The following is a 25,566-nucleotide window of genomic DNA, read 5'->3' on the forward strand; positions in this document are numbered from 1 at the left end:
AAGCCTTTTTTCTTGTTAATTTCACAGCTTTGAATTTTCCTTTTGGGCAACATTTGCCAATAAACTGTTGCCTTTCTTCTTGCTGTGGTTGTTGTCTTCAGCGATTTTTAATCTAAAATCTGCCTCCTTTGGCTACTAAAGAGCCTTAAGCGTTGCTGCCGCCGACGCTGCGCTTGCTGCTACTGCGCTAGGCGTCACCCAGTCAGACCACCCAAACTGCTGGCATATTATATATTTTTTTTCTTTCTAAAGTCGTGTCTTTTTCATGCTTTCAGCTGCATTTTCCTTACAAAATCATGGAGCATTCGAGTGTTAAACTAAATTTTTATTACAAACACATATTTTTCATGTTGCATTTTCATGTTTGTTGGATTTTTATTAGCTCCTTTTAGTGCAAACGTTGGACTCAGACACACATACAAGTGGAATTGTATATTTTTCTATATGAAATTTCGAAATATCTTGTTAATGAAATAGTTTGCTTTGGAATTGCCGCCTCGATTCCTTACTTACATGTATATAAATTTTTTTATATTTTTTTATAGCTTATTCTTCCCTTTCATATCCCTTTCTTATCCCACTTCTGCTTCATTTGCTCTTTATTAGCCGCCGCTTTCGAGCCGTAGCTGTCTAAGCATGCCTGCTCATAGTCTGCAAATAATCATAACAATAGCAATAACCGACTTTTTCACATCTACCATATGCGTATGCATGTATGTATGTATGTATTTGTGTGTGTGTTGGCAGCTAAGTACAATAACCATTTAGAACAGTTGGTTGCTCACAGCCATAGACAAGGTCAATGTGAGTGCCACAATCAGCAACATATTGTTCGTTGGCCATGTTGCGTAGCTAATGTAACTGCCTGCAACAACAAAAACAATATCGACATGCATACAGTGTGGCATATGCAGGGAAGTAGAGTAATAGCAAATAGTTGTTTAGAAATATAACAAGACATTCATAAATGGAAAACCAAACAATAAAGCGAAATGAAAGCGCAAGTGTGTGTGTGTATGTGCGTACGTTCAGTCAAAAATTGACAAGCATTATACGTTTGTTGCATACACTATATACTACATATGCACATACATATATCATGCTCGCCTGGTTATAAGTGTTGACGGAATAGCTGGAGTACACAAACAATAAAATTTACAAGATGCACGCACACAGCCACAAATTGTATTCACACACGCACACATATACATACACATATACACGCAACGAAATTTATATAAATAAAATGCATTTGCCACACCAACTGATGCTTTTTGCCACAGATAAGTGAAGTATTTGGTGCACTCAAAAGGAAAACAACAACAACAGTAAAAGCAATAGCTAATGATGTTGGTGTGGCTATAAATTTTATGGGATGTCCCTTAAATGGCGCACACACACACATTTATCACACGCTTTCCACACAGTTCGAGACGTTACAGTCTCTCCTTCACCGTCTCTTCTCGCCTTTTTCAATTTCTCGCTTTTTTTGTGGCAACATGCACAGCAACAACTGTTAGAAATATGCGTTTTTTATCGGAAAATGAATGAAATATGCTACAAATATCTATTTGGGTGCTGGCACACACACGCACATACATTTACTTACTCGTATGTGCAACTCCTCTGCTGCAGTTCATGCAACAAACTTTTAATTTACGAGCATTCAGTGTTAAAGGATGCATACAGACATTAAAGTTTTCCAAATTTTCTCATCAATTTTGGTAACAATTGGTTTTTGTATTTTTATGGCCTTTTTGCTTTGCCATCAGTTTCTTAAAATACATACATACATACATATATAAAGTGAGTATATTTGTATGTACAAAATTATATACTTCATATCCATCAGCTTGCTCTATATGCTGCTGTGGCACACATTTGTTTATGCCACATCATGTGGCAGTGTGTAAATTGATTGTTCGTGCAGCTGTGGGAATTTTCTAATTTACTGCCCAACTCCTAGTTTTCGTTGCAAATAAATAAATCTTTGGGGCACACGCAACTACTTTTTTCTTAATTAATTGGCAACCTTTCACCTTGAAGCTTAAATCTCTAACAGTGAAAGTGGCAGTCCTATTTAAGCAGCGAGTGCTATAAATCTAATTAAGGAAGCTTAATGTAGTCGTGGCGCATGCTTTATATAGTATATACTTTTCTCCTAAATGAAAAATCTGCATGCCACAAACTATAAATTTAGGGGTCTGTTTTATTGCTGAATGATTTGTGAACCCATAGTTTATTATGAATATAAAGTATTTCTATTTTTAGAGGGAAAAAATCTAGGTCACATATTAGTGGCTATTTTTTTTATAGAAATCTAATTTTAAAAAATTTCTCGAAGAAAATAATATATAATAAATTAGTAAATATTGAAATATAATTAAACCCAAATCGCTGTTCTTTAGTTATCTTAATGGAAACAAAAATAGACGTTCATAAATTAAAAAGTTTCCTCCTAAAAACTTGTTTCTGATCGTTCAGTTTGTATGGCAGCTATATGCTATGGTCATTCGATCTGAACAATTTCTTCGGAGATGGCTTTATTGACTTAAGTAAAAAATCAGACAAAATTTCGTGAAGATATCTTTTCAATTAAAATAGTTTTCCATACAAGCACTTGATTTTGATCGTTCAGTTTGCATGCTTTGGTGACACGATCTGAATGATTTCTTCGGAGATGGCATTATTGTCTGAAGTAGTAACCCATGCAAAATTTTGTGAAGATACCTCTTCAAATAGGGTATAAAAACATGCAAGTATTGAAAATATTTCGTAAACCCGTTCTCTAGACATGTGGCAATCTAACTTAGAGAAAGTTAAGATTCGGTAATCGAAGGTATTAAGTATATACTTAAGCATAGTATCAAGTGTAAATACAAAATTATTAGCTACTAGGTTAAAATAATAAGGGGGGTGCATCAGATTATCCCTACCAATAGGAGCTTCTGCCAAGTCTTTAACGAAGTGGTTAGCCTGGCGATATTCTGATGGAACACAATTCCCTTTCTATTGGCAAAAGCTGTCCGCTTCTCAGCGTTTGTTTCCTTCAGACGTTCCAATTATTAAAGGTACACCTCCGCAGTAAGAGTTTGGCAGTAAAGGGAGTAGCTTATATTAGATGACTCCCTGTCAATCCCAGCAAACACATAGCAATACCTTCCTGATCGTCCATGCTAGCTTGGGCACCATTTGCGCCGGTTCAGTGCGATTCGACCACGACCGTTTTCACTTGAGGTTGTCGTAAGTGATCTACTTTTTGGCAGTAGTTACCAACTGTTTCAGAAATGTATGCATCTTGCTGCGATTCAGCAATGATTTGTGGTCAGAAATTTTGTCAAAGAGATTATATGCTCTAACTCATCTGGCATTCATACATGAAACATCGCGTTTCATTTAACCAAAATATGCGAAACAGGTTTTTGCGCCATAGTTAGCTCCTGTATAAACGGGAGAGTGCTTACTTGACGGTCGCAGCCAACAATTTCTATTATTTTAACAATATTTTCGACAAGTGGTCTGCCTGAACGTGTTGCAACTTTGACATCTAAGTATAGTAACGGTATTGACGAAACCAAAATTGAGCTTGAATGACTCGTACAGTTCACGAGCATAAAAACCACTCACGTTTTCAGCCACTTGACTTGCGTTTTTGCCTCTATCGAAGAAAAACTGTAAAATACCAAGTCTGTTCTCTTTGCTAGTATCCATCTTTGACGCGTCTTCAAGCAATACTGAGTCAAGCTGTTACCAAACTGTCTGAAAGTTTTTTTAGCTGAAACCTTAGCTTTCTAATGACATATTGCGTAACTCGATTACGTTTCCACAACGACTCGATACAGATTACTAAAGCTAACTATTGGAAAAATAGATTTCTTTTTACTAGATCCAATATACTCCTCACTAATATATAGTATAATACATATTAGCCGCTAAAATTTATGAAAACTATATACTACTATATACTTACATATATATACTCGTATAAGAAAAATTAGTGCTTTTCGCTTGCCTTTCATCTCTCTCCTGCTCTCCTACAAGCAATCACACCAAGCGTGGAGAGCAACGGTTGCCACAACAAGTGTTGGCGAGTACGATTTCATTTAATTTATTCATTCACAATTACTTTTTAATCTGCTGATACGACTGATGAAACTGTGCTGCTTAATTTCCGCGCCGTCAGCGTTGCCACCATGCAGGAGCTCTTCTTAAGGCTTAAGCTAACGCTGCAAGCGCTGAACGATTGAGCAGCTTTTAATTGCAGACGCAAAGTATTGCACACATACATATATTTGTGTTTTTTTTTTTTTTTGTTTTTGTGTTAATGAAAGCATTGCAGTGCTATAATAAAATCACATAAACCTTTTTTCGCAAACAAAGAGAGAGAGAGAGAGAGCAACAACAGCAGTAAGGATTAAAATAAAAAAAGAGAATACAAAAAGTAAAAACTAAAAGAAACGCGGCAAAAACAATGAAGCGCTGCAGTAAGCCAGTCAGATCATCACAAAAACAATAACAATAATAATAATGTCTGCACGGTGGCTGGCTGCCACAAGGAAAGGCGCGGCGGTGTGGCGAAATTTTTTTAAACGAAATAATTAAATGAACATAATTCACAGCGTTCACCGCCTGAAGCGCTGATGGTGGCGGTGGCGATGGCGGTGGCAGTGGCAGTCGACGGCATGGTCGACGACAGCGCAATCTGCACTGGCGGCAATGCTTACTGCACTTCCGTTGCAGGCAAGTTGGCTGTGCGTTCAAGTGGCAAGTATATGTGCATATATATTTATATATATAAATATATGTATGTATGTATGCATGCTTATATATACATATGTATGTAATCGTAAATGTGTTGCACGAATCGCAAGCGCTTTTTTGCCGTCGGCGCTGCCGCAGAATGACAGCAGATTTTTCGTTTGCCTCGCAAACATCTTGCAACATGCCTTTTGGAGGTACAATCCACACACAAATGTAACATCTTCAGCCTCAACAGCAAGCATACATACATACATACCCACACATGTGTATGTATGTATGTGCCACCTCAGCGCCCAATGCCTCGTATCTGCAGTAATTAATATTTTTGTTGCCATAATTTATCTGCAATAATTTGTTGCCGATTGCGTACCGCCTCCCTGCTGCCACAAAGCACACAAAAGCATGCACATACAACTGCATGTATATATTTGTAAAAAATTATGCAACTATGTTTGTTGCATGTTAGCATTTTTTTTCAGCGAAAATTCCATTTTTTTAGCAACTTCTTCGGCATCTTTCTTCTGCAGCGCCTTCTTGTGCTGCCGCCTTAGCTCCACGTGCATATGCGAATTTATATTTTACTCGTTGCACACTTACATACAGATATGCATATGCTTTTTGTGGCACGGTTGACTGCCACTGCAACAAATTGTTCAAATGGAAATGTTGTATTCTCATGTTTGCGCAAAAAATGCATTTATTCATACATATTAATGTACAACTGCTTATGGACACACATACATACATACATACATACCCACGTTTATGGTATGTTTAAGCTTATGTGGGCCTCATGGTTACAAATGCATACATGAGCACACAAATCGATTAAGCTGTTTCCAACGTGTGGTCAGTGCCGGAGGAGGGTCGTGAGATATAAAAAAGAATTAGCGAAAAAGATGCGGCGAAGTTTACATTTTTTTAGTGTAGACCCTGTAGGAAATACTTCTTTAAAAAAATTTTTGGGTTCTGAGAAGTTACCTGAATTACATATGTATATAAAAAAAAAATCACTTTTAGTTGTTTCAAGAGTTATTTTAAGAAACGCAACAATAAAATTACCTCTTTCTATGAATACGATAAAAGCTTCAAAAGCTCTTTTCTGCAAGAGAAACAATATTGAAGTGTTATTCAAACTGAAAATATTACGCGATATGCCATAAAAACTAAAAATGTATATCGGCGGGAGAAAAGCTCGCAATGCTTAAAAAAGTTTGAAAAGCTCTTTTTATTAACGGTATGCAAACAGTATTGAAGTGTTATTTAAACTGAAAATATTAAACATTTTGCAAAAAAAAATAAAAATTTATACTGACTTATATTGAAAAAGCTCATAGTTTTTGAAAACGAAAAGCTTGAAAAGTTCTTTTTATTAACAGTCGTTATTATCGAGGAAATATATCAGTTTAAAAGTTTTTAGTTGTTGTAGCTTTAAACGTTGAAAGCTTAAAAGCTTTCATGCTAGAACAATAACTAAGTTCTTGTGTATGTGCTAAAAGTTTCAAAGCTCATTTCTGCTAACAAACAATATGCAAATATAATTTAAATTATGTGAAAAAACTAAAATATTTAATGACAGAAAAAAGCTCATTTCCGTTGTTTGAAAAAAAAAATAGCTTGAAAAGCTTCTTTTATTAAAGATAAAGCTTTTGACAGCCAAGCAAGGTTTACACTATTTAAATGAAGTCTGCTAAAAACTTTGTTATTTTTTTGTTGCAATTTCAAATTTGAAAAGCTTAAAGGCTTTCATATGCGAGCAGTGGAAAAAACAAGAAAATTGTTTGTTGTTGTGCGAAAGCTTGAAGTATGTAGCTAGAAACGAAAGAAATCGCTATCTGTCGACTCACATCAAAAGTTTGCGTTTTTAATCAACTTTGGAAGCAAAGCTTTTAGCTGACCTGAAAGTTAATGCTAATAAAAAGCTATCCAGTTGCTTAAAGAAATTTTTGGTTTAATTTTCATTAAAAATTTCGTACTTTGTCTTTATAGTATGTAAGTTTGAAAGCTTAAAAAAGCTTTTGAAGGTTAAACTAAAACCTTCAGCTTTACATTTTTAGTGCTTTAGAAACTTCACTTTTATAGTTTTATTGCTCCTAAAAACTTAACAGCTTTACATAGCAAACTGTACTGAAAAAGCTTTCCAACTTTCTTTTAAACAAATTTAAAAGTTTTATTACAAAGCTTTCCTTGAAAATTTTTTTTCTGATTTTAACAATTTCAGTTTTTGAAACGTCTTTCTTTGCGTCTTTGATTTGACTCAAAAATTGTAAAAGCTTTAAGGAGCTTTCGTAATCTGCATACTGAACAGTGGAAACAAATGCTGCTAAATATACCAAAAGTTCTGTTGAAATTTCTTACTCGCCCTCATGGCCACTTCCTGTTCCTTAAGCACATTTGTGCCTACAATTCCTTTCAAGTTTCTGTAGATTTATTAAGAAAATATGAAGCGGGCGGACAACTTCGCGCAGGAGGCAAGTAAGCGCCTTTACATTTCATATTTGTTTTATAAGCACTCAACGATGATTGCAACAACTACAAGTGCATATGTACAAATTTACGCATTTGCGCTGTGCGGTCGCTCGCTTGCACACACACAGCCGACAACATACGCTTTTACTGTTATGTGTGTGTGTGTTGAGTAACTGCGGCATTAAGGATGCGTAGCAAAAATTCAATTCAATATATTAGCGTTGTACTCACTGCTTTATGTTTTTGTTTTTGTATTTTTTTGTTGGTGTTTTCGCAAATAAATTGCAAACTTTTTATTTTATTGCTAATTTTCCCTGCCACATGTGCCGCGCCGCCGCCTATAGATGAAAGCGCTGCTGCACCAATGAAGCTGTGCGTCTTCATACAGCGCTTGGGGGCAGGCTATTGGTTGCTTTTGTTGTTGTTGGTGCCTCATCATCAACATGACCAACCGGCGTTTATGAGTTGTGGGCATTTGCGCTTGTAGTTGTATGCTTGTATGTGTGTGGCAGGTGCACTCGCTGGTGTTTACCTACGCCAGTGTGTGTTTTGTTGTTGTTTTTTGCTGCTAAACGCCAACATTATGTTGCCAATGAGTTATAACTTTATTTTCAGTGGGCGCCAATGCATTAGTTGACCGGCGCATATGCACATATCTAAGTGTGCATGTGTTGGTGCAGCGCTTGCATGCGTTCGTCTAAGTGAAAAATGTATAGGTTGCGGCAAATTTAGGCGCTGTGCGTCTTGTTTTGTGGGAATGTGAAAATTAAGTTGCAAACGCAATTAATAATTGCTGGCAGTGGCTTTTTATTGTTGTAGTTGGAAGAGAGTGCAACAAACGCATGCTATGATACCTAAAAGCAAATTGTCGCTTGTGAAGTTATGAGTAAATTTTTTTTGGAAATTTTGACTTCAAAATTTAAAAACTTCTTTTCTCATATTTTTTTAAATTCAATGAATTATATATATGTAAAACTTATTTCGATATTTTTTTTTGATTTTTTAAGTTTTCCTTACAATCTATACCCTTTGTGTGTCGAATTTTGCCCAAATAATCGCCTTGTATTGCTTTTGTAGGCTCCCTCATGCAAATATTTTACCTTTTCTTAACAACAATCGCTCGCACGTCCTTTCCACGTTTTTAATGCGTCCGCGCCTGCGCACATTTTGCGCATATTTTTCTCACGTAATCGCGCTACTTTGCATTTACTGTCAAATTAATCCAATTTAACGTTAAAGTCCCCAGCGTATAACGTAATCACCGTTGAAAATTACGCGCAATGGATACGCATGCGCGACCGACAATGCTTAATGGCACTGCACTGTGAAAAACTATTGAGCAATTTTAGTATAGAGGGCATTTTCAACTGATTGCAAATTTACTTTTTTCTAGTTATGAAAATTTTATAGAGAAGAATCTTTATCCCTGGAATATTATATACTAAGTTGGTCTCGATGATTGTAACATCCAGCAGGAATCAAGTGAGGTCTTATAAAATTTTTACATAAATACACAAATGATCTGCATGGTGAGCTGAGTCGATGCCTGTTCGTTTGTTTATAAAAAATTTCTTGGATCAAACTACTATACTATATATCGCTCATTTGCTGCAAGACCGGCATAAATCAAAAAACGTGATTTTTGAGTTAATGCTGCAGAATTGTTCGTTATATCATACTTCATGTTGAGTGAAAAATTCATATGAATACCTCTTATATGCTCCGCTTGAGAAGAGGTGTAAGGTTGGAGTCAGTTGAAAACTTTAAACGCGTTTTCTGGAGAATCGAATTTCTTTGCAACAAATGAGCGATATGTAACAAGATAACCTCACGAAAATTTTCAAAGTATTAATATCCAATGTAACCGTACAATCTCCGATTATATCGTTCAGATCGAACCATTATATCACATAGCTGCCATACAAACTGATTGATAAAAATCCAATTTTTGTATGAAAAACTTTTTTATTTGGCGAGATATTTTCTCGAAATTTTGTACAGCTTATTATTTAAAAGAATGATGTCATCTCAGAAGAAATCATTAAGATCGGTTCACTATAGCAGATAGCTGCCGTAGAAACCGCTTGACAAAAATTTAAGTCCTTGTATGGACAACTTTTTTATTCGACGAGATATCTTCACGAAATTTAACATGGATTATTACTGAAAACATTTCTATAATATCCGAACATATCGTTCAGATCGGACCACTATAGCATATAGCTGCCATACAAACTGACTCATCAAAATTAAGTTCTTGTTCGGAAAACTTTCTTATTTTAAAAGATATCTTGACAAAATTTTGCACACATTATTTTCTGAGACAACTGTATAATCCCTGAAGATATCGTGCAGATCGGACCACTATAAGGTATAGCTGTCATACAAACTGACCGATGAAAATCGAGATAAATCTACCTATACACCCTTCTATGCTATAAGAATAATGCAGCTGTGATGGTTATTTAAACTTTGAAGCAGCCATAGCTAACATGTTTGCTTTTTATTTCCAGAAAATTAAAAAAAAATTTAACAGAAACAACAAAAAAATATATATTTTTTAATAAAATTTACATATGGATATATAATATATTAATTTTATTGCCTACATTAAATATATATTTAATTTTTTTTTAATAATTTTTTTTTACTAATATTTCGTTTTTTCTTTCTTTCAGGTAAGTTTCAACAAAATCCACGTTAACGGTAAATATATACATTCAAGCTTTTACTATATCAAAACACTTTACAAATGTTAAACATAGTTAAAAATGCAAAGGCTTCAACAAAAAATTTCGCAGTGCAGCATTTTATACACAATTTCTGCACAAAATATACGCACAGAGGACGCGCAATTACAACAACACACCAAATATTGCCATAATGACAACAATGACAATGCCAAAGAATAGCCAGCACAGCAGCCGCTGTCTCTTCGCAGAAGCGCACACAGCCAAGGCAGTACGCTGATTTAGGAGGCCATTGCGCAAAATGTTACCTTAATTGCCTACAATGTCCAGCCGCAGTCGCAGCCGCTTTAAATGTGACCAGCCAGCCAGCGCGCCAAGCCAAGCAAGCAACCGCGCCGAATCGCACGAGCAGCGCGCAGCGTATGGCGAATGCCTTTAACAGCCAGTTAGGCACATCAAAAGGCCTTTTAGCAATATTGCTGTGGCTGCTGCTAGAGTCTGGCCTCCGCGATTGGCCGTTCGGACGATCGGTTCGTTATCTCGGCGCAATGTTGCAACGAATTTGCAATATGGGAACGAATCGCGGCAACTGATCAGCCGCATAAAATAATGAAGCAACGACGAAAACGAACGAAAATGAAAAAATAATAAATGAAATGCAAACAAAAATTGCAAATTGCATAAAAAATTCAATACAAGCTACGCTACGCTACGCTTATGTTGCTGCTACATGTTGCGCGCAGTTGTCGGCTGCTGTTGTGGCTAACCGAACGACGAGCGCGCGATCGCATTCCGCGGCGCGGCTAATACGTCGATTTTTTCAGAAGCTAACCAAAATGTGTTGCGCGCGTACGTAAAAATGCCAATAATGGTCGCGACCACTGCCGCGCGCAAACACACACACAGCGGCGCGCACATGTTACGTTTGCCGCGCTACGCACATTATGCGACTATGTTGCGCCCGACAGCGGCTACGGTTGCCACCGCGGCCACGGCGGTTCACCAAATCAGATACACATTTAGATTTTTCTGTTCTGCATAATGGCGATTGTTTACCATACATAAAATGTAAGCGCGGAACATCATCTGCGTTAGTGGTCGCACATCCGCGCGCGTTGCGCGCCATCTCTGACCAGGCCAAGGGGTCATTGTTATGTGTGCCTTTGTCGCCGCCTGCATGACACTATGGCAGCGGCGCGCTCAGATACGCATGAGCGATTTTTTGCGCTGTAATACTCCCCGCTTGACGCGCCTCACTTTGTTGCTGCGCAGGCTAGCTTCAACTCAAACTAAAGCTTAGCGCGGCGACAAAGGCATCCGCAGTTATTCTCCTTCAACATTTGCATGTGTTTGCATTTTAAGTGTTTCTGCTGCATTTTTTCGGCATTCAAAGTGGCAAGCAACAAATAAAATTGCAAGAAGTTTACATAACGCGCAGAGAAGAAGAAAACCCAAAAATCGAAAAAACTATAGGTACAAGTATTTATGTTAAATTCTCAGTGTTGAAAAATTCGCGTAAAATCCATTCACCGTGTCGAATATTTGAATAATGTGTGAACGAATTCTGTTTGCTTTTCGGTATTTGTAACAGACACGAAAAGTTGCTTTTTATGCATTGTTGCAAATTCAGTTGCTCACTTGTCTCAAGTAAGCTGGTTCGAACCTTTCGGCTTTTGCATATTTAATGCGCTTCATTTTCATAATGAGTCATGCAACTCAAAATCAAAACTTTCAGTGGTAAACTTGCTGTGAAACCTCTTAATCCGAGCTTTTATTTTTTACAAATATATAGTGGGAGCATGGCTAAGTCCGTTTGGTAAAATATAGCCACATTTTAATGAAGTTTTGAACATACTTTGAACAGCACAGCTTTTATTGAGCTTTTAAAGCAGTTAAAGCTTTCATTCAAAATTAAAACTTTGCTTGAATTGCATACGATTCATTTTCATAATGAGCATGATATACGAAATCAAACTGCTTTATGGTAAACTTTACCTGAAAGCTCTTAATCAAAGCTTTTATTTTTTATGTTCATATAATTTACAAAATTTAGATGAAGCGTACTCATAATTACACACATTTACTTAAACCAAGTCAAATTTTTATGAAACTTTGTATAAGCATAGCTTTTGCTGAGCTTTTTAGGCAGTTTGAATTTCTATTATAAATACAGTTTTTTTTTAACGCAAATGCAGTGTTAATCACGTATGAAAATTTGTTTCTTAGAAATCCCTAGAGCTTTTTCGATAGCTTTTTAAGATGACTTCACTTTCTCTCATATAAGTCTTCATACCGTAATGGTTGAAGTTTATTTTAATTTTTTCCTTAGAAATCCCCAGAGCTTTCTGCGAGCATTCTTATACAACTTCATTTTTTCAAATATGAGCTTTAATACCATAATTTCAGACAATGCCAGCTTTCGCTGAGTTTTTTCGGCAATAATTAGCATTGATGGAAAAATTATATAAGGTAACCCCTCCCTTAAATAAGTCATTATTATTATAATAAAAATCTTGTGAGTTTAATTTTCATAAAATTTGAGCTTTTTGACTCCAGAGCTTCAAAACTTTCAAAACTTAATTTTTGTAGAGCTTTTGGGAATATAACTTTATTTCTTACTAGAACCATAGAATTTCTTGACATTGTTGATGCTTAGAGTTTTCCACTGTACTTTTGCTCTGATGATTATAAATAACAGGTTTCATGTGCTTTCGCGCTGAAGTAGTACTTTCTGGAGAGTATTTTCTAGAGCTAGCTAGCTTTCCTGTAATAGAGTTGACCCCACATGCTTTGACACAATTAATTTTTGATCAGGAAACGCTAACCGTGCTTTCAAAGTATTGTTTTAGGAGCCAGCCATATTTCAGCGCGAAGCAAAGCTTTTTGAAGCTTTATTTGTTAGCATTCACAAAACTAGTGCAACAAACATTGTTAATATGCAAGTTTCTCATAAAATGACGGCATGTAGGAATTTAATTTTTATTTAATAATGGACGAAGTTTGTATCGGCTTGAAATAATAAGCTTTTCTGAAGCTTTCAGTTCAAACCGTCTTTATAAAAAATTACGATTTTTACTTTTTTTCTTGCTTTCGACCCATGGAGAATGTTTGTGGATTGTTTTCTTTTGAAAAATATACTATGAGCTTTTATAGTGCGTTTTGGAAGCTTTTTAGTATCAGCTAAAAAGCTTAGTTATTGATCGCGTATGTATTAGTGACCTGTTATTACTATAAAGGCAAAAATTCGTTTATAAATTTTGATGAGCTTTTTCCATAAAAGCTTAAATATTTACTCATGTTTTAAAATAATTAATTTTTATATGAAAACTGCACACAAATCATGAAGTTGAAGAAATTTGAAGCAAATATGATTCTATATAAATAAAAAGAAAGCTAGCAAGAAAGCTTTTTCAGTAAATATTACTAAAATATAAATTTTAGTGTAAATTTGCGAACATTTTTGTTTTCATTTGAATTAAAATACAACAACATCTTTCTTAGTCATTGTATATGCAGAAGCTGCAACAACAGCAATACACCAACAACGAATGTTTGCGCAAACAATATTGCATGCAATTAATTTAAAATTTCACAGTAACAAAAACAAATATTTTTATTAATATTTTTTTTCTTTTTGAAGTTGTCAGCTTGCCTTAAATGCAAAACTAGATTGAATAGTAAAATATTTCAAATACACATGTAAAATACGTTTCGCTCATAGCGACCTCCAACAAATAGAAACTCGCCCACAAAACTTTTATAAGTGAGCTTTCATTTAATTTGCAGAAAACTAAATTTACATATAGGCGAGTGAAAAATATTTGAAATGCAAGTAAAGCCAAAAAGTGCCTACAAGCTGACATCAGAAAGACATTTGGTGAGGAAAGCATAAACGTTGCAAGGTGCATGTGCAGTGGCAACTAATAAAATGAAAGCAAAACATGCAACAGCCGAAGACAAAACAAATATTTGTAAAACCAAAATGATGAAATTGTAATAGAAAAATAAAATTGAAGCATGTCAGCCTGTGCGAACACTTGCCAGCACAAGGAGGACCAGAACAGCAAGCAGCAACATGTTGCATCGCATAATAGACAGTAAGCTGCAGCGGCAGCGACAGCAGCACAGAACATGGCAATCGAAGAAAAACAAGCTAACCAAAAGCACCAGCACCAGAGCAAAAGAAGGGCAGTTGAGCTCTAATAGCACACTACAAGCATATGTATGGCTGTATGTTGCATGCAACAGCGATGTGTATGGCCTGCAGCCGAAAAGTACAAGACTGTGTTTGTGTGCGCACAAATCAATGCACAATTTCTATTAGTGAGCAAGACTGATGACCAAAATTGTGCGCCATGTACAGACAAGAGCAGCACAAATGGTCACAGCAACAACAAAAGCATACAACAACAACAATGCACGTTAGCGACTATGAAAAGTGCACTGAAATGATAGAAAAACAATGCTGTGTGGCAGCATATGCACGCCGCATGCCACTCAGCATTGAGGAATGCACGCATGCGCAAACATTGCACTTTCGGTTCACACACGCGCACACAGACACATGCACTTACGCAAAACTACCAAAGCAGCAGTAACAGCTATTGGATTTTGCTTTTTGCGCTGACCAACTAATGGCTGTAGCCAAGTTTTCCGTTGCCTTGTACCCGCCGGCGTCTGGCTGACCGTTGACTGCTGCCGCCTCTTTGCTCGCCAGCTCACCAGCTCTCCAGCTTTTAATGGGCATGTTGCACTTGTAAGCAAAATCTACGCTTGCACATGCAGTCTGTATGTTTGAGTGTGTGTGTGTGTGCATGTATTTATGCATGTGTGCATGTGGCATGCCCCAAAGCAACAGCAGCCGACAACTGCAAGTACAATGCAGTGCTACAGTTCATTGCAATATCAATTGCTGCCGCTGTGACTGACTATTATTGCTGCCGTTGCTTTTGCTGCTGCTGATGCTGTTGTTATTGCTATTATTGTTGTTCGCTCGCTGCTCGCTTTTGGTCTGGCTGTTGTAGTTTATTTTTGTTGTAATGCTTACTTGCACATTACCAGCGTCGAGTTGAAATTATGAGACCACCTTTGAGCATATTTGCTTGTGTTGCATGTATTATTGTTGTTATTGCTGCTGCTGCCGCCGCCGCCACGGTTGCCGTTGTGCGCTGTTCATTACATGCCCTCAACTTGTTGCTCACTCGCAATGTCTTTGTTTTTGTTATTCTACATGCGCGCCGGCCCCCCATACATCAATCGTTTGTTCGCTCGCTCGCAACGTTCCTTCGTTCGTACGGTCGCTTCGTCGGCTATTGTGCAAACAATTGTTGTTATTGTTTTTGTTTATTTGGTGGAAGAAATATTGTATGTAAAGTGATTTTTGTCTTCTTTTTCGGTTTATTACTTTTGAAATGGCTCCGCTTGGCACTTTGCTTTTGTCATAAAGGCTTTTAGGTGGCATAGGTCCACAATAGACATATACATGAGTGTGTCCGTTTCTAATTTGTTAAGTAAAGTTTGTCTAAAGAATTCATTTTCGATATTTATTATTATTTTTTGTACATGTACGGACTCATATTTTGGTTTCAATATCAAAAGAGCTTTTGTGTATTTGACACGCTGTCGGCGCTGGACCACGTACGTCGAACATGATTGGTTTTCGCGTTATCTAGATTTAAAATTTCGTCTTTATGACATCATTTCATGCACTCTAGAGCTTCATATTCGCAAGCTTTATTGAAAATCGCGTATTGAAATGTTTTTCTTAATCAAAACAGATTTCCTTTATGTTTAAGATATTTTTCAAAAGCTTTTAAAAAATATTCAGAAAGCTTTTACCGAGCTTTCATGTTCAGAAAACTAATTACACACAGTGTTTAGCTTAAGAAAGATTTAATTTAAATTAGAATATTTCGTACATGTGAAGAAAAGAAAACTTGAAGAGTTTTCCAGAAAATGTAGAACGTTTTCATCGAGCTTCATAAAGCTTTCGCGGAAATTTCATGTGAATCATGAATTAAAAGGCTTTCGAGAAAATGTAGAACGTTTTCATTTTCAACGAAAATTGAAGAGCCTTCGAAAAAATGCAGAACGTATTCATCGAGCTTCGTAAAAAAAATTGAAAAGCTTTAGAAAAAAATGTAGAACGTTTTCCTCGAGCTTTTATGTTTAATTTAAATTTATTTGCATGCAGTATCGTGTCAGAAAAAATGTATTTGAAGACAAAAAAATTTTAAGAACTTAAGAGCTTTCGGAAAAATGCGGAAAGCTTTCATTTATTCATCATTCATATTCAGATTAAAATTAAAATTATTTGCAGACAGTAGGAGCTAAGAAGCTACTTTTGAAAGAGAATTGCAGAGCTTTCGAAAAAATGTAGAAAGCCTTTATAGAGCTTTTCAACTTAAACGTATTTGAGTCTTTAATTATTAAAAAACTGGGTGCTAGAATAGAAATTCTGGAAGCTATTAGCCAAATATTACGTTGAGCCTTTTTCATTAGCCATTAACTATCAGTTTTATAACTGTTAGAACAAATCAAACAAGCAAACAAATTTTAAGAGCTTTCGGAAAAATTTAGAAAGCTTTCATCGATTCATCATTCGTATTCAGCTCAAAGATATTTGCGGCCAGTAGGAGTTTTTTACAAGCTTTTCATAACATCTATGAGCTTTTGGAAATATTTTGCTCCTGTTTCTATTTTTTTTTTTATAAAAATAGCGAAAAGCTTTCTGCAAGCTTTTCATGTCTATTGTGAGCAACTGTTTTTGCGTTTTTTACAACTAACTTTGATCGCAGGGTTCCTGTAAGCTTTCCATATCTGTTGCGAGCTTTTGGAAAGCTTTCGCTATTTTTTTTTACTTTTTTTATAAAAATAACAAATAGCTTTCTGCAAGCTTTTCATATCTGTTGTGAGCTTTTACTATTGCTGTTTAGCAACTGACTTTAATCGCTAACTCTCTGCAAGCTTTTCATATCTGTTGTGAGCTTTTGCAAAGCTTTTGTGCTTCCTTTGTACTTTCCTCACGCGCGTCGCTTTCACTCAACTTGCATTCACCGATTCTCCTTTTATTTATTTCGTTCCTTTTAGGTCGAATAAAGTTACCTGAAACACCGCTCCGAAACTATTCACAATCACTTTGTCATGCACTGTACGTACATTTTTCTATCTTCAAATAAATTCCTACATCTCCGCACTTTCTTTGCCACCAGCGTTGTCTATGGCTTTTGTGCTACGCCCTCGACAAACTCTATTATGTGCCTCATACGAGTACCTACAGTTGTCTTGAGAGAGCTATGCTTTTTACTGAATTTTTGTGTCTGCAAGCGGTTTGCTGTAAAAAGCTACAACTCTTATTTTTGGTGCCAAACTACGTTTCTGCTTAAATATTTGCTTTGTCCGGATTCTTAGCTTGCAGCTAAATTGATTTATTCATAAACAATGGCTGCTCACTTTTACAATTCTTCGCAAAGATTGAAGCTTTTGTTTTGTAGACTTATGTGCATAGCTCAGTTTATTTCGAATTCCTGCTGCTTCCATATTCACTCGCATTTTACTGTTATGTTAATTAAAGTAGCATGTGAATTTAATATTTGACTTCAGAGTCATGCTGTTAATGTGAAGCTTTGCGCATGCGCTTCACTCGTTGCTACGAAATGCAAGGTACTTTAAAAATATGCCGATCTATTCCCTACACTTTACTCTTGTTTTTGGAATTATTATGCATCCATATGTGTATTTGTTTACCCAGCTACTGCCATGATTTTATCGCTTTACCTCATAAAAGCTTTTGTCACTGAAGCTGCCGCCATACTTCACATTATTTATTTTTTGTATTCCTCAATGAGTTTTTTTGTTGTCGGTATATTGCTTTGAATATCGTGTTTCCCACATGTAATAATTTCCAAACATATTTGCATGAAGAGAAGCTTCTTATTTGCATATTTTATGTGACTTCACGCTCTTTGCTAGGCTTACATAAAAGCTTGATAAATGTCTTACTTGAATTGTTTAAATATTGATAAATTGCTTAGTGGAAGCAACATGCACACACGTAGCTTGAGAGTATTCAAATGCTGGACGATTGTACATTTCGACATGCTTTTCTGTTAAAAGCTTAAATATTCACAAATTTATGCAACTTTTTTTGAGTAGCTTAGTGACACTAAGTCGTTCATTTATATGTTAATAATATTTAAAAGGATTACAACACTATTTTCATAAACAAAAACATAAAATGTGGTTTGTAATTTATCATGTCGCTTCTTTTTGAAGAAGCATAAAAAGCTGACAAAAGCTCCGAAGTATATTGAATTGAAAAAAAAAAAGTATTTTGGCAAAAGTTCAGGTTTTTATTATTTTTGTAACGGGTGATTTTTTTGAGGTTAGGATTTTCATGCATTAGTATTTGACAGATCACGTGGGATTTCAGACATGGTGTCAAAGAGAAAGATGCTCAGTATGCTTTGACATTTCATCATGAATAGACTTACTAACGAGCAACGCTTGCAAATCATTGAATTTTATTACCAAAATCAGTGTTCGGTTCGAAATGTGAAAATCCGCTTTTTTATCGACAAATTTTGTTCAGCGATGAGGCTCATTTCTGGTTGAATGGCTACGTAAATAAGCAAAATTGCCGCATTTGGGGTGAAGAGCAACCAGAAGCCGTTCAAGAACTGCCCATGCATCCCGAAAAATGCACTGTTTGGTGTGGTTTGTACGCTGGTGGAATCATTGGACCGTATTTTTTCAAAGATGCTGTTGGACGCAACGTTACGGTGAATGGCGATCGCTATCGTTCGATGCTAACAAACTTTTTGTTGCCAAAAATGGAAGAACTGAACTTGGTTGACATGTGGTTTCAACAAGATGGCGCTACATGCCACACAGCTCGCGATTCTATGGCCATTTTGAGGGAAAACTTCGGACAACAATTCATCTCAAGAAATGGACCCGTAAGTTGGCCACCAAGATCATGCGATTTAACGCCTTTAGACTATTTTTTGTGGGGCTACGTCAAGTCTAAAGTCTACAGAAATAAGCCAGCAACTATTCCAGCTTTGGAAGACAACATTTCCGAAGAAATTCGGGCTAGTCCGGCCGAAATGCTCGAAAAAGTTGCCCAAAATTGGACTTTCCGAATGGACCACCTAAGACGCAGCCGCCGTCAACATTTAAATGAAATTATCTTCAAAAAGTAAATGTCATGAACCAATCTAACGTTTCAAATAAAGAACCGATGAGATTTTGCAAATTTTATGCGTTTTTTTTTTTAAAAAAAGTTATCAAGCTCTTAAAAAATCACCCTATATGAATGAAGGCGAAATATTAAATGGAAGGCTTAACTCAACTTGCTTATGCATCAGAAAATACAGGGCTAATATTAACAAAATATATTTGTATTTGAATTTTGTATGAAAGCTCTGAGCATATATGTAAGTAACCCATTTAGAGCTGCTTAGGAAGTATCAGTGAAATTTTCCAAAGCTTTTACATGTTGTTTTTGGAAACTTAAACTTTGCTTGAAGACTATGAAAGCTCTGAGCATAAAAGTAACCTACTTAAAGCTGTTTAGGAAGCATCAGTGGAAAGCTCGTACACGTTGTTTTTGAAAACTGAAACTTTGCTTCTTCTGCTGAAAAGTATGAAGCTCACTTACTTAAAAGTGCTTTGGAAGTATCAGTGAAAACTTCGAAAGCTTTTAGACGTTATTTTTGAAAACTTAAACTTTGCTTTTTAGTTTAAGAGCTTATAAAGCTTTCACAAAAGTACGAAAGCTCTAAGAATATGCGCAGTTGGCTGTAAGATACAAAAGCTCAGGCCACATTAGTAATATGCTTAAAAGTACTTGTGAGCTTTTACACGTTATTTTTGAAAACTGAAACTTTGCTTTAAAGTTTAAGATATTATGAAGCTTTCACAAAAGCAGAAAAGCTTTGAGAATACGTGCTACTTGCAGTAAGGTATGAAAGCTCTGAGCGCATAAGTAATCTACTTAAAGGTGCTTACAAGCTTTTACACTTTTCTTTTGAAAATTTAAACTTTGTTTTAAAATGTAAGAGGTTATGAAGCTTTCACAAAGTACCAAAGCTTTGAGAACATGTGACAGCATTTCTTACAAAGAACCATTGCAAAGTTTCGTAAGCTTTTAAATATTTGTAAAACAAATTTTTGATTACTTTAATCAAAGCCAAGACTACATCTTACTTTCTCAGAAAAGCTCCCTTAGCTACATGTGGAAAACATGGCTTGTACTTTATAAATAAAAAGTTAATTGAATTGTAATTTTTGATATGTAAAAGCTTGAGTTGGTGTTAATTATGATTTTATGCTTTTTTTTGTACTAAGCTTTCGAAAGCTTTTCATCATTTTGATGAAAAAAATATGTTTATCAATTTTTGATTTTTGGCAAAAATTGCCGGAAAAAGCTATAACAAACAAACGTGATATAAACAATTTTACAAAAAACTTAAAAGCTTTAAGCCAAAAATAATTATTATTCTACACATCAGCGCTTTGGCAAGCTCTCCGCATACATAAATCGCCTCCTTCAAAGCCCACTTCATTTATGCGTTTATTAACGTCAAGCCAAGCCATGTAGTCACTTAATTTACTTGAACAACAGCAATTTAGCCACTTTTTTGCTATTTTGAAAAATTCTCACCGCTGCGCGCTTGGTTTCCTTTACGGAGCACATCAATGTCGGCGCGCAATTGCTCTAAGTAGTCCCCGCGGTAGGAAACAATAATGAATATATCTGTCTTTTTTAAAATTCAATGCGATTCAATTATTTCACAAACGCTGCGGGCGAAGCAAAAAATTGCCTTCACCAACATTCGTGGACCGAAGAAGGGAAAATAATCGAAAATCAATATGAATAAATCGGAGCAAGGCGCACAATGATTTCATATCGCGGCCGAGCGCGCTACACATGCCGCGCATATAAACGCTCGCGCTACGTAGGCGCAAAGCCGCCGCTGCGCATGCGCAAACGCAACATATGTACGCATGCCTTCGTTTTTTTGCTGGCTGACTGCATATTCCACTATTTATGCGCGTTTGTGCCTACACATGCATGCCGCGCTTATTACTGTTTGCCCTTTTTTGCCTTAACATTGTTGCTATTCGTTTGCGCCGCTGCTGTTGCGCCTGCGCACTGTGCCCGCAAGGCATGCCGCATAGGAAAAAAATACACAATACACAATTGTAAGGCTTGTTCGCGCCCGCTTCAACGTTCTTTTGTTGTTGATGCGCAGCCGCGGCCATTAGGCTGCATTGTTTTACTTCTTCCTCATGGGCTGCTGCTCCTTTTTCTTCTTCTTCTTTTTTTCTTCTTCTTCTCCTCAGCATATTGTTGCAGCTGCTGCCCGAGCCACCAGTGCGCGCCTCCACGTTATCTCTGGCGCGGCGCTTTACTTGCTTTTGTTATTGTTGCGCATTGTTGTAGTAGTTGTTACTGCCTTGGTGTGTTTGTTGCTTTTTAGTTAGATTTTTTTGCTTGCTTTTGGCTTGGCTGCTGCTCCTGTTATTGTTAAGTTGATAACCATGTTCAAATAAATCACCTTTCGCTACTTTTTGCTTGCCCATAGTAGCTGCCGCCACTGTCGCTACTACTAACAGCCATACCGGCAGCAGCCGCCGCAGCGTTGCAACATGTCCTTTCCTAGTTGTGGCGGTGGCGGTGGAAAAAAATGCCGCGTTGCATGTTGCTCCTATTTATTTTTCCGCCATTGTTACCGCTTGTGCATTGTTTTCATATTATTTGTTGCTCATGTTGTTGTTGTTGTCGCTTGTAGCCTGGCGCGTTATCTTGACTTGATGCCATATTTAAATGCATACATGAGATATGCTTTTATTTATTTATATATGCATTATTTTAACATTTTTGCTCAAAGGCAAAGCTTTTCGCTTGAACTGCTGATGCTTCTTCTTCTTTTTTCGCTGCTTGCGCAAGACCCTAAACATGCAAGCCAAGTGTATGCACATACGTCGTAAATATTTTATCTTCCTAGCACAATGCCTTCAACTATGCTGGTCTGCATATGCCGAATATACACCATATACACACATATATATACATATTTACCATATATATAAATATATAAGGTTGCCGACATTTCTTACTATTTATGCATTGTTTAGTTATTATAACCATCTTTTGCTGCTGTAGCTTGGCCTCGCTTGCATTGTTCACATTTTTGCTTGCTTGCAGTTGGCGCATCCTTTTTAGTTACCTTCGAGCATGCTAACTCTGAAATATGTTGCGCTTAATTTCACATAAACATAAGTTTAGTTATGCAGCAGCCCAACCTCCTGAACCTCCTGGCTTCAATTGTGTCCAGGCCTTCCATTGCCAATGCCTGGCAAGCGTATGGAAATCTTTTGCTTCCCTAAAAAAATAAATTTAAAATTGCAGCTCAATTCGTTGCAGTCTTCAAAAGTTGCGCCAACTTCTCCGCACCCTCCTCGCTCTCAGTTGTTGCAACACTTCCTTGTCTATTCAGCCAAATCTAGCTCCTTGCCATCCGTCATTTCTTTCCACATATGTGAATACCTGTATACAAAGTTTCACTTCTCTATTTACTTTTTCTGTTACTCTTTGCCGCTATGCTTCAATGCAGCTGCTAAATTGTCTGTCCGCCCCTACAATATCCGCCTTTATTGTCCATTTGTCATAACTTCAGTACTTATGTATACTCTTAGTGTAATATTAAGCGCTTATGTTAACGTCTTCGCATTTGGAAAATCACAAACCTTCAGTCATACTGAGGAAATGCAAATGGAAATGTTAATAATAATAATCACATTACTTAATATTTGCTAGAATAAAAGCTTGCTTTATACATGGTTTATCAAGCGTGATTGCTAAGAAGGAATATTTCAGGAGTTCAAAGCTATTATAAAACACAATCTAAGTATAACAAAGCGGGCTAAAGTAAAAAACAATCTGCTATAAATATCCAGTTTTAAGTGAAAGCTTAGCAGAGTCACAAAAAGCTACCAATGGATGAGTTAAGACTCTACTTCTTTAACAAATTGCCAAAAAATCATCTAGTTTTAAGGGAACCCTTTACATAGTGTCAAAAGGCTATGCTATAAATCAACCAGTCTGAAGTGAAAGATCTCCATATCCCCAAAAAGCCATCTGGGGGTGTGTGAAAGCTGTTTTTCTTTGACAAATCGCAAAAAAAGTCATCTAGTTCTACGTGAAAGCTCTGCATAGTATCAAAAATCTACTTTTAGATGTGTGAAAGCTCTACTTCTTTAAAAAAAAATCGCTGCGTGAGAGTGAAAGCTCTATTTTTTAAATATAAAGTTTAAACCTTTCTGTCAGGAATTTGGTCAAGCTCAGCTAATCTTAGTTCAAGTAAAGCTTTATGAAATTGTTTGCAACAATCCTCAATTTGCGACAAATTATTTAGAAGCTTTTACAATATTTAAAAGTTATGGAAGACCTATCTGACCTAGTTTTTTAGAAGCTTACTGAAAGCGTCTAGTAACTGAATTTATTTTCAGAATATTTCTTAGAATAAGTGTTTTAAAAAATTTTATTAAAAGCTTCTAAATTCCACTAAGCTTTCAAAACCTTTTCAGTCATATCTAAGAGATTAGGAATATTTTAATCTTTAAGATGTATATGAAAGCTTAGTTAACCTCTAATGCGAGTGCTTTAGAACTCAGATTGATGAAAAGGCTTTAAAATAAGTAGTGAAAATATATTCAGAATATTTCTCAGAATAGCGGTTTTTAAAAATTTAATCAAAAGCTGGAAAATTCCATTGAGCTTTCAAGAGCTTTTCAGTCATATCTAAGAACTTGAAAATATTTGAATGTTTAAAATGTATGTGAAAGATTAATTAAGCTCGCTTTCGTGTGCTTAAAAAGCTTAGATTACTTTAAAAGCTTTATGTTACAAAATAGAATTTGAATCTAAAAATATTTTTCAATAATATTTTTTAATATTTAGTACATGAAATCAATATTAAAGCCTCACAATCACCAAATAAAGTTGTCTAGGTTGTAAGCTTTAACAGCAACAACTGAATGCTCTGATTATTTGTACCCGTCAGCAAAATTCCATTGTGAAACATACTAATTATGAACTTCAAGGTCTCCGCACTCCCCTACAAAGAAGTATTATGCGAACTAATTTTCCAAAGCTTTTGCTATTAGTTGCAATATTTGCTCATACTATGCGCCTATTCAATTAGCGTCATTTGCCGAGGCGACCACGCGCATAACTCAGCGCCAGATTGAGCGTATTCGCATTGCAATATAAACTTAATGCCATACGCTTACATACTATAAGCTTATAAAGATTTAATATGTATGCGTGTGTTCACAAAAAAAAAGCGCTGGAGACATGCAGCTCACGCCTCTTGCCAACAGTGGTGCCACCTACAGCCGTCAGCTGCGTGCCGATTACTGCATTTACAGCGCGCTCGGCGCTGGCAGCCGCTGCGGCGATTTGATTGCACCAGCTGAAAGGTAGTGATTTCGGCTGGCAAGCGCATTTAATAGCTGCTCTACATATGCGCGCTTAATGAAGTGTGCACGACATACTCGCAAGCACATGTGTTGGTATTTATTTGATGCAATAATTTCTGGCTTTGTTGCCTTAAATCAAAATCTAGCTTCATTGTTTGAATGCAGATTTTTCTGTGTCGAAAAAAGACAAAAAGCGAGAAAGAAAAACGAGAAAACGTGAGCTCTTGGCAGTCATTAAAAACCCACGCGGCTACGTTGTTGACTCAGTGGTGGAAAAAAAAAATGTTGTTGAATATGTATGCCATACATACATACACATATGTATGGTATGTGTATTGTTTATATAAAGATAAATGAGTTTATCTGCATACTCAAAGCATTCCGCTTTTTTAGATTTTTTTTTATTAATTTTCTACTTCTCTTTCCATGTTTGATGAATCACTTTGACAATTAGCATATCGAATTAATTAATAACTAACATATTTATGCATATGAGCGCAGACAATTGGGGTTACAGGCACCAGCAGCTTGAATTTAATAAAATTATAAACGAGCAAATTTATCAAAAATTAGCATAAATTAGAGACATAGTTAAAGCAAAATTGTAAAGATGGCTTTCTGTGTCGAAGATTTAGCTAACAAAAGCTTTTTGTTAAAAAAAAAAGAAATAAAATAAAGTTGAGATACATTTTTTTAATATAATAATAATTTGAGTTAGATTTTTCAATGAAACTTTTTAATTAACATTTTATTGGCCATGAAAGCTTTATTTAGAGCTTTTACAATTATTTCAAAGTTTTTTAGACATGTGAAAGCTCAAAAGTAAGGAATTGTATGAACATACCTCTTTGAAAGCTCTGCAGTTTTGGATATTATAAACTGAAAAATTTTGGTGAGCGTACGAAAAAGCTTTCAAGATGATGAGTAAATTTTTAAAATCTTTAAAATTATCTACTCTTCGAGAAACTTTCAGAAAGGCTTCAAACATTTTGTTTAAATTTGGCGAGCTTTCACAAAAGCTTCGAAAAAGCTCTGTGGCACCTGAAGCTATAAAGAACTTTGTTTCAATATTTTCATTTAAGAAGAAGAATTTTTTTTCAAACTGCGAAGCTTCAAGAGTTTAGTTTATGGAGTTATATACGCAGTAGTATTTTGG

General features: G+C 36.0%; 1 protein-coding gene across 5 annotated transcripts in view; it reads left to right on the top strand.

The window, feature by feature from the left end:
• The window catches only part of LOC105225098 (protein sax-3), a 183,761-nt gene that overhangs the window by 79,869 nt on the left and 78,326 nt on the right, over nucleotides 1-25,566 (top strand). The window lies entirely within an intron of this gene.

The sequence above is a fragment of the Bactrocera dorsalis genome, chromosome 1 (assembly GCF_023373825.1).
Source record: "Bactrocera dorsalis isolate Fly_Bdor chromosome 1, ASM2337382v1, whole genome shotgun sequence".
Taxonomy (NCBI): Eukaryota; Metazoa; Arthropoda; class Insecta; order Diptera; family Tephritidae; genus Bactrocera; species Bactrocera dorsalis.